Here is an 18,244-nt window from a genome sequence, read left to right as displayed (position 1 = left end):
TTCCACTGGAGCTTAGGAGATTCCTTCTTCAAGAAGTGGAAGTGAAGAAAGAAGATGGGACCAAGTAGGACTATACAAAGCCACATTATCCTGAGTCTAATCACTGGTCCTGTCCATCTAGGCCAGTACTGTCTCTGCCTGGCAGCAGAAGCAGAGGTCTTTCCCATGTCTACTTTCTGAAATTTTAACTGGACATGTCAAGAATTAAAGCTAAAAACATCTTCATGCAAAGTACTGAGTTATGTCCTTATTTCCTGCCCAGTCCTTGTGTTCCTCAGATGGCAACTTTACAGCCCGAATCTATAAATCAATGTCACTGAAGTAAACAGTAGCATTTTTGCATTGGCATCAAAGCATCTACAGCAGAATACCATGACCTTGGCAAGCTAGGAAGAGCTGCCTGCTCTAGCCCACTTTCGGGTTTCTGTCTCCACCCCTATTCTTATTATTGCCTAGGGTGGGTGGAAGTCTTTCATAAGTCTGATGAATTCAGAATGCCCCTAAGATGGCATTCAAAGGGCACAACACTGAGAAAGCCGAATTAGGGCCAATGCTGTTTGGAAGGTCAGATCCTGCCATAAGCAAGCTCAGCACCAAAAAAAGTGATGTTGCACCAATAATGGCATCTTTGTGATTAATCCTGTGCTCTGTAATGATTGGTAAGATGTCCTCACTTTGCTGTCCAAAAATCACTTTTGCTGCTATATCCATTACATTGTGTTAAAATCAGTGCATATAATTTGTAGCAAAATTAAGACCAATTACAGGTTTAACACTGTCCGTCTCTCCATAATTATAAAAGCAACATCAATTTTTGGTGCCATATCGCACAAAAAAAGGAGTCAGCTTGAAGTAATGCTATTTCTTTAACACTAACGTCTCATGGGTTAGGTGCTATTTATATTTTTGCAAGTGATGTCACCTTCAGCACTTCACTTACACAAGACAACTTAAGACACAAGTACAGATAAAAATATCTATTGTAAAAATATATGGCAGTTACAAATTTAAAGCGCTTGCTAAAGATGAAGTGATATGCTTGCGTCTGAGAATGCGGTCTTATTATTATATGGGTAAAAATGTTTTATAATTAAAACTTGACTGTTGTGTGACTGAAATTTTAGTCTTCTCTTTGACAAATCTTGTCAGGGTTTCCTCCCAGTATTGCCAGTTTCTTTACTGGATCCTACTCCTGCACATTTTACAGTAGCCTGGCACACAGAAATTCAAAAAAGATTTCCTCAGCATAGAGATAAAATGTTGGGGGGAAAAACCCTTTACCTGCTGTTTCCCATTTGTTGATCTGATGTTTAATTCAAAGGAGCTGGGCCAGTTTAAAACACAAATAAAAACTGGCATTTCCCAGCCTTCAGATATTATGGTGCTTCAGAGGTACTGTGAGCATCTGCCTCACAAACATCTTGTTCCACTCCAGCTCAGCCTAAATTTTACATCTCCTTTGCCTATTAAGATGCGCAAGTAGTTCTCACTTTGGGGATTTATGCACATTCCAGGCTGGGAAGTTGAAAAAGTTCTGCTTTGACCAAAACAGGTAATGAACAGGGATGCAAAGTACTTGCACTTCCTATCACCTCCACTATACTGCTGCATTTAAAGAAATTTCTGAAGTGATCTATAAGGCATACTATTCTATTCAATATTCAGAGAGATTCCATGTTATTTAGTTATATGTTTTTGAAACTGCACTTGTTATTAAAGGGCATGACCTTCTTCTCTTTGGGAAAAGAACTATCCTGGCAATTCCTCTGGATTTTATGTTCAGAGCAGGGTGAAAGGCCAAGAAGACAACACCCTGTAACACATGTTTCTTCTGAGGGAATAAAATGGTGCAGTCAACCATGCTGAACTTCCTTCGTCAAAACTAAAAGGAAACACCTTGCAAATAATAAAACAATTGCAATACCTTATGCAACAGTTTTCCTCACCCAGAATATCTTTTTAAAGGCCTTGTGCTGCAGTCCTTGGTCTGGAAAAAATATCTGATGGAATTTGAAGGCAGCCTCAGACAGAAAAGAGGGTTGTATTTGCCTACAACTGAGGTTCATCAGTGGTCATCTGTGTAGTCACATATTGGAATTGATCACATACAGCCTAGTCATGGGAGGTTCCCAAGCAAACTGGAGGGCATGGTGCTCCCCTTGCTGCTCGAAGATTCCCACCCACCCCCTTTCGGGCTCATGTGAGGACGACAGGTTGCTCCCACTTTCCTCAATCCTCCTGAGCCACCTCCTGGTGAGTTCCAAGCAATAGTGTTAGGAAAGCTCACAGCAGTATACAGAAGGGACATATGACTGCACTCAGGGCTACTTAATGAACATGTTACAGGCAACTGCGATCCTATTTTCATCATTGTGGCCTCTGCGCATGAGACACTGGCAAGCTCATTTATCAAGTGGATTGCAGGTATGGACTCTGAGATGAAAAGTATGCATATACCTTGGCCATGTCTGCCTTCTTTAGGACACTGATATCCACAGGGTAGTGTCTGATACTGTATATATGGAGGTTGAAGACCATGTTGCAGTGTTGCATATAAGCTCTCCTGGGACATCCTTGAAGAATGCAAGCTAAGAATACCTGAGCCCCAGTGAAATGAGCATGGACCTACAGCAAACACTAACCGTTGAGAGCTTTTTCATGCTATAGACTGTGAAGAGGCTCTGCAGGCCTTTTGAGATCCTCTAACAGCAGACAAAAAAGTGAGAATACTTTCTGAATTCGTTAGTTCATTGTAAATGAAACAACAACACTCACTTAACATGTAATATAAGGTTCTTCATCATCAATAGGTTGAGGGAATGATAAAACTATATCCCGGTTAACATGGAACTGTAGTAAGAACTTTAAGTTAGGTCGCAAGACTACCTTCTTTTGTATTTTTTTTTAGAAAAATGGGACATGCCTTGATACACGTAATGCACTAACTCTGCATGCAGACTCCATGGTGATCAAAAAGCTGGTTTTGCTGTAAGCAATAGAAAAGAGAATGTAGTCAGAGGTTATGAGGGTTTTGACATCAATCTGTCTAAAACTAGTGATAAGCCCTATATGAGAAAGAGGAAGACTGGAAGGATAAATATTCATCAGACTTTTAACAAAGTTTTTGTATTCTTTCTAAGCAAAGACAGATTTTCCCTTTAAGGACTCAGAGAAATCACCAATAAATAAACCCTTCTAAGTCCATTGAAGTCAACAGGTTTAGAAGGGTGTAACTCTTTTTTTAGGATTATACTGTAACAGAGGTAGGAGGTAGAGTATTTGATATGTAACACTTATTCAAAAATGTGACTAACTCCACAAGACTCTTTTGGTATTTCTGATTGAACTAAGTGTTTGCACTTACACTAGTAGGTTTCCTAGCTTCTATTGTGATGTTTTATGACTTAAGGAAGAAACATTTGCATTTGAATGTGCCATGCAGTGAGATGCCCTGTCTTCATGTTGGAGTGGAACAGAGGGCCCTGGCAGAAGAAATCTGTGTTTGGTAAGTGCAGTAACTAAGAACTGTATATTTGTACATTTTATCTTATGCCAATAAAGGTGTTGTTGTTGTTGTTGAGAACGGTATATTGACTAGAGTGCTGAACCCAGATTTATAAGGATGCAATGGGTATTGTCTTGTTCAATTTTGTACAAGACTGATTAACAGGACAATTGGAGGAAAGACATAAAACTTTCCAGGTGGTTTGGAATGGAATCTCTCATAGATAATGGATCTAAACCTGTAACTGAGCAGAATTTCAAGCACTTTGTGTTGAATCAAGTTGCAAAGAGGTCTGCTTGTAGGAAATCCCATGTCTCAAATAGTTGAAGGAGCTACTTGTCGAATATCATCCATTCCTGACCTCTGTGGGAGATTTACGGTCTATCTGCTCTGTATAGCCTGCAGTATGACTTGAATGGTTATCCTGTGGTTGATGAACCAATTCCAAATATGTAGTGTTTCTTGTCACAGGGAAAGTGAAGGGGCTCTCCCTGTCTTTGGTTCTTGTAGGTTATCCGGGCTGTGTAACCGTGGTCTTGGAATTTTCTTTCCTGACGTTTCGCCAGCAGCTGTGGCAGGCATCTTCAGAGTAGTAACACTGAAGGACAGTGTCTCTCAGTGTCAAGTGTGTGACACAGTTACACAGCCCGGATAACCTACAAGAACCAATGAACTCTGACCGTGAAAGCCTTAGACAATATCTCCCTGTCTTGTTCAGACAGAAATGGATTTAGCATGAAGAACACTTCCCACTTCCCCCAGCAGTCCTTTCCAACCCCAGGAAAGTTTGTTCCCAGGGTTATAGAAACTGTGTAGAATAAGAGCCATGCAAGTCAGAAGGTTGCAATAAGAAGGGGGGGGGAAGAAAGGAGCACAAATCTCTCCCTTCTTGTGAAGAGCTCAACTGACAGGAGGCAGGGAATATCCACAGACAATTGCACCTTCTAATGACAGATCACCTAGAACATGGCAGTTGTGTTGTTTTGCAATTTCCCTGCTAGCATAGGGATGAACAAAAAGGTAGCTTTCAACTCTAATACATTTATGTGGAGAGTGCTTTCTTGGACTGAACAAATGCCACTGATTATATTATCTGCACAATGAGCCCCACAAGTGATTTTGGACTTCTTCTAACTAGCACATAAGCCCAAATTTTGGTCAACCTTAAGAAGTTTGTGAACATATTCTTGTAGTGTTTTGATGGAATTGTTAATAAACCAGTTGTCTAGGTATGAATGCATGTTGCATTCCTTTAGTCTCAAGCAGATGATCACTATGGCTATATACTTTGGGGGGAAATGAGGGACTATGGACAACCCAGATGGTAGAATGGTGTACTGGCAAGAAGATACCCATAATAAAATTTGATGCACACTGAACTTATTGAGAAATGGAACTAACCATCTTTTAAGTCTATTGCCACAAACCATAATTTTATTACACAATGAAAAATGTCATGTAATAAAACTATTCTGAATTTGCGTATTTTAAATGAATTTAACAACCTTACCTCTAGTGTGGTCTTTCCCTCCTACACATCTTTTTGTCTGTGAGAAAATTGCTAGAATGAAAATCCCTTTGAAGCTCTTGTGTAGGTACTTGTTCTACAGCACCTTTTAACAGTAATACTTTGTCCACTAACTGTTGTGGGTGTTGGATATTTTCGAAATAAGGGGGATAATCCAATAGATTTCTTTGAACTTTATAATGCAGTTTTTTGAAATAAAAAAGGACCCATTAGTGTGTTGTAATGGCTTCCCATTTTACTTCTGCCATCCTTATTTCCCTTTTGAGTTTTAGAAAAGAATTCTGCCCTAACGATAATGTAGCTCATAGTTTGATCTGTTGTTGGACTGAAAAATGATGAGGCTCGTATCTGTACTGTTTGGACTTAAGGCTTAACCCTTGGAAGACCCAACTGGGATCTGTGACATATAGTAAAGGATCTCTAGGGATTTCTGACTTTAGCCTTGATTTCATTAAGTAGGGTAATGGACCTAAGCCACACAAACCTTATCAGGAAAATAACTATAGTGAAATTTGTCAGTGTGTGATCTATAACATGTGTGCCTGTAATTAACCAATTCGGCTAGTAAAATCTTATCATTTTTGTCTTTTCTATGTCAGATCAAGAAATGGGAACATATGTTCCCCAAGGAAGAACTTATATCTCCCCTAATTGCCTGGCAGTTAGCTGTTTTGAAAGTGAGTGCTGCATACCTAAACCACTACAGAATCTTCAGAGATACATAAATAAAAAGGAACATACTTCCTATTCCATGTTGTACTTTGCTTCAGTTTAACAAACAGAAGACATAAATGAAGCTAGTTTCAACCATGGCAGCACAGCATTATCTAATAGCCCTTGAACAGGGAAGGCTACTGTACTGAGAGATTCTGCATGGATCACTCTAAACCCTGGGTTCAAAGCCTTAGATGCTGAACAAAGTACCTTAATGTCCAAGGAATTGTTCAGGGTAGTGTTTCAGGTCTTCCTTTGGGGAAACTGAATATGGTTTCCAACTATTTGTCTGGTAATGGATAAGAATAAATCTCTGACTTCAACCTTGCACATTCTGCCAAGTCTTTAGAATGTGGGACTAGGGTCAGAACTAGCATCAGCCACCGCATTGGCAAGTAACTTGGTTACAGTTTCACACTTATAATTCTTGGTTGTTTTGTATAAGTTGTCTTTTTGTGATATTGTACACATCCACCACACTTTTTATTACTTTGGGCTGGATGGTTCATAGGATCTTGCATCAGAACTGTATCAGAATAAAGCAACAGCCCTGGAACTAGCGAACAAGCAATGATTCCAGTCTTGTTTGCACCTGAAAGAGCAGGCGCAAATTGAGTTGCAAACTGAGTAGTATTCACAATTATGGGAACCTCTGTCACAGTTGCAATATCACTCAGAACTGCAAAACCTGACACATGGTGACCTATCATATCTAGATTGAGGAGAACAAGTGTACATTTGTTGAAACCAAAAAGACAAAACTATCTGCTTATCCTTGGCTGGAGTGTACAATTGCTCCCCTATCTGACACTGAGAGGATAATGCACACTTCTATCTTGTTTTGGAGGTTTGGGAATGGGAAGGATTTCCTATATTTTCCTCCTGTATTGGCTTGTCAATCTTTATTTTTTTATTTATTGAAAACATTCATTAGTCTCCTTTTTCCCTTGCAGAACTCAAGGTGGCTTACAATATAAATAAAACTTGCCCGAAGCTTGGACTAGGGCTATAATAGCCCCTATCAACAAAAAAAGTGATCCACACCTGGTAGTCAATTATCGCCCAATTAGCCTTCTGTCCTGCATTGGCAAACTTTATACAAGACACTATTTAGATAAGCTCTCTCTGTGGATGCCTAGCTCTAAAATCTTGGGTAAGGAACAGATTGGGTTCTGTGCTGGTTGCTCTACATTAGACCACTGCATTACTCTTATAAATAAAACTATGATATAAAACATAATAAAAACCAATAAGAATAAAACAATTATAAAAATACACAAAAGGACCACAATTAGACTCCAATTAGGACTGCCAATAAATTAAAAACAGCAACCTAAATCAGTCAATACAGTCCTAAATACAACTGTCTTTGACTGCCTCCTAAACATTGACAGTGAAAGGGGCAAGTGTACCTCCCTGGGAAGATTGTTCCATAATCATGGAGCTGACACCAAAAAGGCCCTTTCTTGCATGCCCACCAGACAAGCTTCTTTAATTGTGGGAGAGTCAGGAGCGCCACTCACTGTGACCTTGATTCCCAGCCAGGAACGTATGGAAGAAGATTGATCCTTCAGATACCCCGGTCCTAAGCCATGGCAGGCTTTAAAGGACAAAACCAACCTCTTGAATTTGGCTTGGGACCAGACTTGTAGCCAACGTAACTGTTGTAGTGTCAGGGTCTTTTGCTCTTGGTGGCTCACCCTGACCAGCAGTCTTGTTTGGTTCTGCCTTGTGAAAAAGTTTTTCTTGTTACAGGGGTTCACCCAGTACTGGATTATTTTTGCTGAAGATTCTGACTCATAGGTTACTGACTTGCCCTTGGCAAACACTGGAATAGTTAAATTGTGGAACTCCCTGCCCCAGGATGTGATGGCTACCAACCTGGAAGGTTTTAAGAGGGGAGTGGACATGTTCATGGAGGAAAGGGCTATTCATGTCTACTAGTAAAAAAGAATACTAGTCATGACACATACCTATTCCCTCCAGGATCAGAGGAGCATGCCTATTATATTAGGTGCTGTGGAACACAGGCAGGACAATGCTGCTGCAGTTGTCTTATTTTTGTGGGCTTCCTAGAGGCATCTGGTTGGCCACGGTGTCAACAGACTGCTGGACTTGATGGACCTTGGTCTGATCCAGCATAGCTTTTATGTTCTTGCACTTCTTTTGCAAACTTCATTTCTGGGATAGAAACCAAGGATAGTCTTGAACACCTACCAGAAGGGGCTATTGTTTTTGGCTTGTCACTAGAGGTATCCCCAGCACTGCTTGCTGCTAAAGTCACTTGCCAATGGGCAGCTTGTAAGTGGTAAACTCTACTGTGTTTTGCCTTCAGTACTTATATCATGAAGCATATAAAACAAAGGGGGGGGGTCACTGGATTAGGCCATTTTTGCTCAACACTACACTGGTTTTTTTAGAAAGGCTTTTGAGCCACAGTGGTAGCAGAAGCTGGAATTTTCTGCCTCATTTTACTCATGTTTCATTAGTATGATTATTCTCTTTTCAGGGAATGAAGCTTCCTCCTCTTGAAGTGGCAAAGGGAGGATTGAGGGAAGTGGGCACATTCACTCCTTCTCATGTGATCAAGTGGTGGGAAAACCCATTGTTAAGAACGTCTCATGTTGTGATCAGGAATGGAGCCCTTCATGGTTGGCTTGTGCATATGCAATTCCCATGCATCGTCTGCACAGACAACACTATGAAGAACCAAGCATTACAAGACAAATGTGGGACTCCAAATCCCTTGTTTGCCTTGTAATACAAATGCAGGGGCAGAAGAGAAACTTTTGTCACGAACAACTGGCAGGTGGAAGGACCACACCAGTACCATCCTAACAAGAACTGAACTCTTCTAAGCTCACTGACTTCAGTGAACTTATAAGAGTATGACTCTGCTGAGGGTTGCACTGTACATAACCTTTCCCCAAATGCCAATTTAAACCAAAAAGTATTTTGTCTTATTATTGCTGTACTAAACATTTTCTCTCTTCACTTCAATCTTTGCCTGAAGAAATATAGTACGACTTTATTAGAGGACATTCATAGCTAGACAGATAAAATTCTACTTATGTTACACAATCACTTTCCTAGAACACATTACAGTGAATATTAGATGTTTAATTTAGGCAATTTCTCATTAAGATGGTTAAAGATCAATAAGTCTGAATGGCAAAAGCTTCACATTTATAATTAAAAAGTACAAATTATTCTACTAGTGGTAGGATGAATATTACTAGTGATTTATTAAAAATATAAGATCACCATCCATTTATAACATTGTAGAGTAATTTATCTGGAAAGTTGTTCTTCAAATGATATTAGGTGGATTTCAAGACTTTGTTATTTCGTAAATATGACAGAAAATGTGTAATAAATCAAATATTTAACTTATGTGTATCTGAAGAAAAAAACAGTATGTTTGGTGTTTCAGTTTTATTTAATATTGTTGCTCCTGCAAAGGGTACATTTAAACATTCCTTAGGTGGTGCATTTCTCACTTAAGATCATTAACCTGCTCACATATGCTAGGGGTCCCCAATCTTTTTGAGCCTGCGGGCACACTGGGAATTCTGACACAATATGGTGGGCATAACAACAAAATGGCTGCCACAAAATGGCTGCTGCAGGAGGTGGAGCCAGCCAAAAATTGACTGCCACTGCTTAACCAGTAACACAGTGCAGATCCTTGTGCTGTGGTGGCAGCTGCTGCCAAAGCAACATTTTTAAAAAACTGCATAGCCAATCAAATCTCCAATAGCCTTGCTGGGCAGGCACCCATGATTCCCATGGGCAGCATACTGGGGACCCCAATATATACTATGAATAGCAAAGGAATAATAGGTAAAGAGGAGTAGGAAGCCATATTCTTTAAAAGGAGTATAAACCCATTAAATTTACTCTGCTTACCACATGAACAGAAGTGGTCATGGAACAGTCACATGTGAATATAGTATAAATATAACCTTATTTCATGGTCAATCCACCCATGCTACAAAACCTATACACACAATGATACAAAACTGTTCCAATTTTATTTGCATTTTTGTCCCTGCTCATGATTATCATCACATCACTATGGGGTGGATTGCACCAAGCAGTTGAGCACATTCAAGGAGGGTTTTTTTTTTATGCCCCCCACTGCAGAGGCTTCCATGCTGTTCTTGGAAGTCCTCTGTCTCCCAGGAGCAGTATTTGGGGGATTTTAAGGCTGCTGCAGGAGGAAAAGGGGGGGGAATTTATGCTTCAGTGCATGAAGTCCTTCGCTGCACACATCTTTCTGATGGGATCCAAGCCTATAAGCATAATAAAATTCCCAACTGTCTAATTTTACATTGAGGAAAACATGTTTTTGCTATTACATTGTTTATATTTAGACATACTAAATGTTAGTCAATAGTAGGGATGCTCAAATACCTCCTAATTTGATTCCCTTTTCATTCACCAATCTGGCTGTGTTTGGCTGTCTGCAACATGAAACCGACTCCTAGCTGATAAGTAGGGTTGCCAGCTCCGAGTTGGGAAATACCTGGAGATTTTGGGGGTAGAGACTGAAGAGGGTGGGGTTTGAACACACATGAACACATGAAGCTGCCTTATACTGAATCAGACCCTTGGTCCATCAAAGTCAGTATTGTCTACTCAGACCAGCAGCGGCTCTCCAGGGTCTCAGGCAGGGGTCTTTCACATCACCTACTTGCCTAGTCTGTTTAACTGGAGATGCAAGGGATTAAACCTGGGACCTTTTGCATGCCAAGCAGATGCTCTACAAACTGAGCCACAGCCCCTCCCTAGGTTTGGGGAGGGAAGGGACTTCAATGGGGTATAATGCCACGTAGTTCACCTTCCAGAGTGGCCATTTTCTCCAGGTGACCCATCTCTGTCACTTGGAGATCAGCTGTAATAGTGGGAGATCTCCATCCACCACCTGGAGGTGATAAGGGATCAGTTGTGACTTGGTTTATGATCTTCTGCTGGGCAAATTTTGCTCCGTACTCAGCAAAGTTTTTAAGGGGATGAAAATCAGCTGCTGGATTAGCCGGAAATCAAATTCTTCTAATCTCCCATCCTGCAAGCTTTGTTGACTCTCAGACTTGCTAAGATGCAGCAAATTTAGGGGAAGGGTGATCAAAACTGCAGTTGATTTTGTTTCACCTTCCTACCCCAAGTTGTCAGCTGGGGCTCCAGAGAAAATGAGAGAAACCAGCTCTTTCCCCTTTCCCACGCAGAGATTAAAAGTATAACATCTGTCCCCACCCAGCTTGGAAGGGGAGAAAGAGAAATGAGATCTTTCTACCATCCATTTTTCACTGCAGACATTAAAAGCATTACTTCTGCCCCAACCCTGCAGCTTGAAGGGAGAGAAGAACTCCCTCTTGCAACTTCACTGTGTAACTTTTTTGCTTCTTCTCCCTGTCACCCTTAACTATTTTGCTGAAGGGTGGTGGAGACAAATCTGGCTTCCGGCTGATTCCACCATCAACTGTAAATTGATCTCTGACCAATAGGCAGCTATACACTTTTTGGACAGCTCGATGAAGATATCCCTGATTGACAGTCACAATCAGACTGACAGCCAATCAAGAGAAGTCTGTCTGCTGAATAGGTTTACTGAGAAATGTACAACAACCTTAGCCAATAGGCAACCTAATGTGTAAATATTTAAATAAATTAACATTTGCAACTGAATAACTACCCTAATGCTGTCTATATTACTATTAGTAAATATCACATAATTGCACTGTAGCAAAAATGAGATTTTTCCACTGTTCTTGCTTAAAACAGGGAAAAGCATAATAAAGTGCTTAAAATTTTCTTTTAAACCCATGTGTGAAACTTCCTTATGATTAACTGCACTTTTATTCATTAAAATATACTTGGAGTCCCAGTTTAAAAATAAATATGAACGTACTTACACCAAGTCAGTCTGTCAAGGTGAGTATTGTCTACTCTGGCTAGCAGCGGCTACCCATGATCTCAGGGGGAGCTCAGTCTGAGATTCACATCACCTCCAATCTGATCCTTTTAACTGGAAAGGCTGGGGATTGAATATGTGGAGCTGTGTGCAAGGCAGATGCTCTACTACTACTAAGCCATGGCCTCTCTGCTCACAACACACTTTCCCCAGAAATGTTGTAGGTATAGAAATAAAATGCAGAATTAGAAAGTAAGGGCAATAACAGTACAACTTCAATTTAATCTCGATGAAATCAATGGACACAGCCTGGACTAAATCTGAACAGGAGTGCACTGTAAAATTCTACATTTTATATTTGCTTCTACACAAGAGATGCTTATTTCTTTTAAAAGTGAATAAGTGAGACCGTATCTAACCTGTGGCTAATCTAATTCTGAAAGCAGAAAATGCAAATGAATTAATTTAAGTGACCTTTACAGCCTGTGATCTAAGATACGCGTTCCTTAATATCACTTTTCTGTTAACGTAACCAGCTTGCACCCTTATGAGTATTGTAAAGTGATCAGAACATATCCCTTTCACTGTCAAACAACTGAGCCTCCTCAGTGCCGAATACATTAACAGGGGTTTTCTTTACTTAGTGGGAAATGGCTTGAGGTCTCATTGTGGGGGATATAAGCTAAAATGCAAAAATTCTTGATCCTAACCTTATGAACCCTCTTGAAAATACAGGACTACAGCCCAAGATTTTTGAACTATAGAAACTTGACAGAACCAGCAGCCAAAACACCAAAACCATTATCATCCTTTATATCTATTTTACATGACAAGGTTCAATATTATTTGACACAAGGTTGTACATAAATGCAAATATCCTAAAATACACATGAATTCTAAACACAATTACTCTTCTAAGTCTACTGAAACAAATGAGTCTCTCTCCTTAGGACTGCACTTAGTATATTACAAAAGTTAATTACTCAGGATGATGGAATGCCAAACTGAAGCTGTGAAGTTTATCCTTGACTGAAAGATAGCCAATTCACAGGTTTTTTTTTTTAAAAAAAACTCACTTCTTCAGATTGGTTCCACTTCTGAGATATTCAAATTGTTTGTAAACCTATTGCATAGAATTGACTATGATGGCTTGCTCAATATGGATCTTTGCAGGATTCTCTTCTTGATCTGATAGATTTATGAAGCTGTCTTATTCAAGCTGGCAAGAACCATTTGTCTCTAGCTTGAGATGCTATAAATAAAGTCTGCTAAAACACCAACCCCATGCTGGGAATTTTGCCTTCACTTCATTGGAGAGAGGAGTAGAACCATAATTTTTGTAGTAACAAAGCTGTACAATATTTTTAAATATCATATGCTATATAACTATAGAAAAATTCATATCATGTTATGAGTAATGTTCATTAGGGATGCAATCCTTTTTTTAAATATATTTTATTAACATTTTCAAAAGCAAAGATAACAAACATATACAAACACTTCCATTCATACATTTTGTGCTTACTTCAGGTTATCAGTTTACATTAACTTTGTACAGTTGTTGTTTACTTAAACATTGCTGAACTTAACTATGTTTATACTCAAAAAATTGTCTTTATTTACAACTTATTCAAGATATATGACTATTATTTTCTATCTCGTATTAAATTTTTATTCTACAGTTTCCAGTTGGCATATTCAAAATAACATTCCCATTTCTTCAATGAGTCTTCAATCATTCTTCCTTTCAAGATGTTAGTCTGGCCATCACCGCATATTCTTCCATTTTTTGTTGCCACTTTTCTAAATCCGGAACAGTCTCTTGTTTCCATGATGCTGCCAGTACTATCCTTGCTGCAGTCGTCAAATATCCAAAAAGTTCTCTATGATTATTTTCCAGGTTCTCTGGTGCCATCCCCAGTAACATAATTTCCGGATTCATTATTTCTTGATGAATCTGTATCCAAAATTTCCTAACCTTTTACAAGTCCACCACAGATGGAAATAAGTTCCGTCTTTATCTTTGCATTTCCATTAGCGGCAATCATATGTTTTGTCTATCTTTTTAATATCCATTGGTGTGATATGCCATCTGAAAAATTGTTTGTACCAGTTTTCTTGCAAATTATTACTGGCAGTGAATTTAATTGATCTAGTCCATAGTCTTTCCCATTGCTGCATTGTTATCTCCTTCTTAAAATTCTCCATCCATTTGACCATGCATACTTTAACTTGCTCTTGTTCTGTTTCAAATTTAAGCAATAATTTGTAAAATTTTCCCAAGATATGTTCTGTCTCTTTACTAATTAGATCTTCAAACTGTGTGTTCTTTTTTGGTTTAATCTGCTGATAACTGTCTTGTCATATTTTCATGATTATTTGATTGTAAATTAGCCAGTCTACATTTTTAGTCCGCTTCATTTCCTCCCAAGATTTTATTTCCTCTTGTTCATTTAACATGTCCTGATACCTTATAAAATCTGTGTTTTTTCTCCCCTTACTTAAATATGCATCTGTAGGAGACACGATTAGAGATAGTAAGGGACTTAATCTGTTTTTATTCCTGATCCAGGTCTTCATCAATCCCTCTTTAATAACATGTTTCTGTGCAAAAATCTCTGATTTTTTTGCTTTCCATAGATAATAGTGGAAACCACGATCCCATGTTCCCTTTTCTGTCATCAACATTTTTTTATTTGGGACTCTCATCCAATCAGCAATACAAAATACAGTAATCCTGCCTCTTGATGATATAAATTAGGGATGCAATCCTGATACAATTAGACATGCTGATAAATTAATATTGTAGAACAGGCATCCCTGACACTTTTGTTTTACTAGAGAGCAGGAAAATGAATTTATTCTTGTTTAAGATATTTTTGCAAAAGTCCCACTGATTTCAGTTGGACTCTGAATCAAACAAGATATAACAGTAGCAATTCCATGAGTTTAAAAACTTAACCGACTTCAGAGTGAGATAGACTAGAGCGGTTGTATTTTAACATCAAAAGTTGCATGCAGGTGAGAGATTGTGAAACCTCCTCACTCCTGCACATTACCTCCCTACAGTAGCTCTCCCCAAACACTTTTAATTCAGACAGAACTTTCAGCACCCTGCATTTTCATACCACTCTGGAATTCATATCAAATCACCCTACCCCTTTATGTGACTGAGACTGTTCTGTGGCTATTGGCAGGTTTACTTTGGCCGTAAATCTCAAAAGAAACCAGTGGGTCTTCAGCAAAAGAACCTGAAACAATATTTTTCTTAAATGATCCTGGTGGCTGTTCTGTGATATGAATATATTAATTCATCTTTGCATTTGCAGTGATATTATTTATTCTTCACAGTGTTGTATCTATAAGTTGGAATAATAATACCATGAAACAATGGATGATGGATGGATGGTCGTTTCTAATCAATAAAGAATTATATTGGTTCTCTGAATATTAAAGTTCAGCTACCTTTATTTTAAGCTTGACACATTGACATATCCAGCCAAAAATCTTTTCAGTATCAGTATTTCTTTCTTTCACCTCAGGGATCCGAGGTGGCTTATTGTAGTGAAAGGAAAGTTAAAATAAAGCTAATAATGGTAACTACAAACTACAATTTGTTTTAAAATATTGTCGAAGGCTTTGGCTTCCTGTCCTGAAAACCTCCAGACTAACAAAGACAATAGCCATGCAGATTAGCTTTGGATTGCACACATTAACAGATCACTTCAGGATACAATGGTTCCATATTAACATACCACACCCTCATTAGCACATTATCTTGATACTTACAGGACAATGATTAGCACATTACCTTTGATACTTTTTGCAGGACAATGATTCAGCTCAACCCAACCCCTTTCTGACTATATATTACTCTTCCTACACACTTGACACTGAGAGACACTGTCCTTCAGTGTTACTCCTCTGAAGCTGCCTGCCACAGCTGCTGGTGAAACGTCAGGAAAGAAAATACCAAGACCACGGTTACACAGCCCGGATAACCCACAAGAATACAATTTGTTTTGTTAAAATATGATGTCATGTAACTGCAGCTAAGCACAAAACATTTTTAAAACAAATTATGTGGATTATACGGTAAACCCTAAATACCCTAATTTACTCAACCATTTATCAACAGCCCTAATGAAAAGGCTTGTCTTCCCTTGCAATAGATAAAAGCAACTGTTAGTCTCTGAACAGTAATTTTTTTACCAGTAAGAAGCAAATCCTGGAGTAAATATCAGCTGGATGTGCACATAACAAGGTCCAGAGAGACTTATTCAGAAGTTGCCTCTTTTAATCCAGCACTGAATTATGTTGGAAGCTGTTTTCTGTTCTTTAAGAACTATACAACTGCCAGAATAACTGCAAGGCTTGCAAGTCCTAGTACATCTCAAGCCTTTCCCAAGGCACCCCAACAATATCTGAGGCACTGAAACTATGGTAACCGAATAAGAAAGCAGCTTCCATGATTAATTGATGAACAGGCCAAGGACAGTTTCAAACTAGGCCATAATTTAAGAATGGAAGAAGAATTAGCATAGCATCAGTGTCAAGTTGTCACTAAACAGAAGATTTTGATAGACATCAATAAAATATTGCTTTGTTTTTCTCGTTAAAAAAATTACCATAATGACAGCAAACTATCTACTCCCTTACTTCTCTCTCCATGAAAAGGTGTCTCCGTGCAAAAGTGGCAAGGAAAAAAATCTCTAGAATGGAACACTTTTGACAATTACAACAAGACTCTGCCATTTCAGAAGCTTCTGGACTGGAACAGAATGTAGGGTATTCTGGAGTTAGGATGAAGTTTCTAATATTTTATTAGAGATTCAGATACAAGAGCTTAAATTTCAGCAGCTGCATGAGGATACGCCAAACTTTTCTTTCAGATAAGTTTTTGCAAGGCTTCTGTGGTCATGGCAATATTGATGGAAAGTGCATGGAATAAAATCTTTTTCACAAACATGCACAATCAATATGACAGTCATAGTCCTACTCTAGGAAAGTACTAGCCAATATATATGGGCCCAGACTAACACTGAAACCTGTAATAAAAATATAATTTCTTCCTGCTTCCCTAACTATTTGCTTTCTACAGAAAGTAGCTTATACATAGACTCCTTTAGAGTAAATGAGTATTTTTTTAACCTTCATTCTGCTGGCTGGTAAGCAGACAGTCAACTGATCCATTTAAAAAATCCTATCTAGTTCAACATGGTACAACTGATTTATTTCAGTACAAGTTTTGCTTGGTAACTAAAGAACAGAAGTGGGAGGGCAGCACAGTCAGTGTGGCTTTAAGTATCTGTCCTGAAATACTGCAGATAGGAATAGCTATTATTAAAAATACTTTAAAAAGCAAGGTCAGCATTGAATGCAGTTGGGTTACCATATGTCTTTTCTCTTGAGATGCAGCAACTGGTAGTTCTGTTAATAGCTGTTTTATCATTTTCCATCCATGCTTCAACCTCTACAGATACGCTTTGGAATTTGGTTTTAAATAGAAAATTATTTGATATGGTGATCAAGTACTTCTTTTAGGCTGATAAAATTCCATGTGTAAAAAAAAGTCTTTAGCAAAGCGAAATGAGCATAGTGTTTTCTACACACCAGTGAACCATGAGTGTGTATGGCAAGCTTCTCATTATGCATAACATAACTGCTGACTAAAACCTTAGTTTAAATCAAATTCTGGATTTGAAAAACCACTTGGAAACCTCATTTTCAGTTATTTGTTTCACACATTTGCTGTTTTGAGGAGGCAGACAGATTTTTTTTTTAGCAGTATCACTTTCAGTTCTTCTGATACTTCTTTATTTAGAATTAGCAGCTTTCATGCTTCTTTACTGTCAAGAATAGTACTTTCTGTGTAAAAATATTTGAATAACTATTTTGTGACAAATGTTTCATTTTTCCAATGTTGTTTTCAATAGGTTTCAGAACACTGATCACTATCTAATGTCCAAGCTCCCAATGAGGTGACTTGTATGGTCTGTACTATTTCAGACTGAAAAGGAAACTTCACAATTGAATTATCCTCCTCCCAAAATGTTCTCCATGCAGAAAACTAAATGATGAGCATTCAGTCATGCGAACCCCCTCTAGAAATGTGAAGTTTAAGCACAGATTTATCACCTCAGTAAAAGTTAGACCTCTGTTCTATTTTTGTTTGCCATACTCCAAATTTCAGCCCAATCTGGCTCCACAAACAGCTTATCGGAATTGCAATTCCCCATAGCCACCTTAAGCCATGAAGAAAGGTGGGATATAATTTTTTTAAATAAACAAACAAGGATAATGATTTTTTCTCGTATACCATAGGCAATTCAGTGCCCTGTCTTCCAACTAACTAAAGGCAATAACCAACAAAGTATGTTAGTACGCATTTGGATCACTTCATAGGCCTGTGTGTGTGTGTGTGTGTGTATAGACTCTACTGACAATTTCAAGATTCTATTCTTTCTACATTTTTGTTGAAGAATATTAGGTTGGTTCCTGGCCAAATTCCCAATCAGATAAATAAGTGCCACTATCTTTCAGCACAATTTCCCAAAGTTCTTGGATGTAAGCCAGTTTAGTA

The sequence above is a fragment of the Euleptes europaea genome, chromosome 4 (assembly GCF_029931775.1).
Source record: "Euleptes europaea isolate rEulEur1 chromosome 4, rEulEur1.hap1, whole genome shotgun sequence".
NCBI lineage: Eukaryota > Metazoa > Chordata > Lepidosauria > Squamata > Sphaerodactylidae > Euleptes > Euleptes europaea.
The sequence above is the reverse complement of the archived record's forward strand: the minus strand, read 5'-3'. Positions refer to the sequence as shown.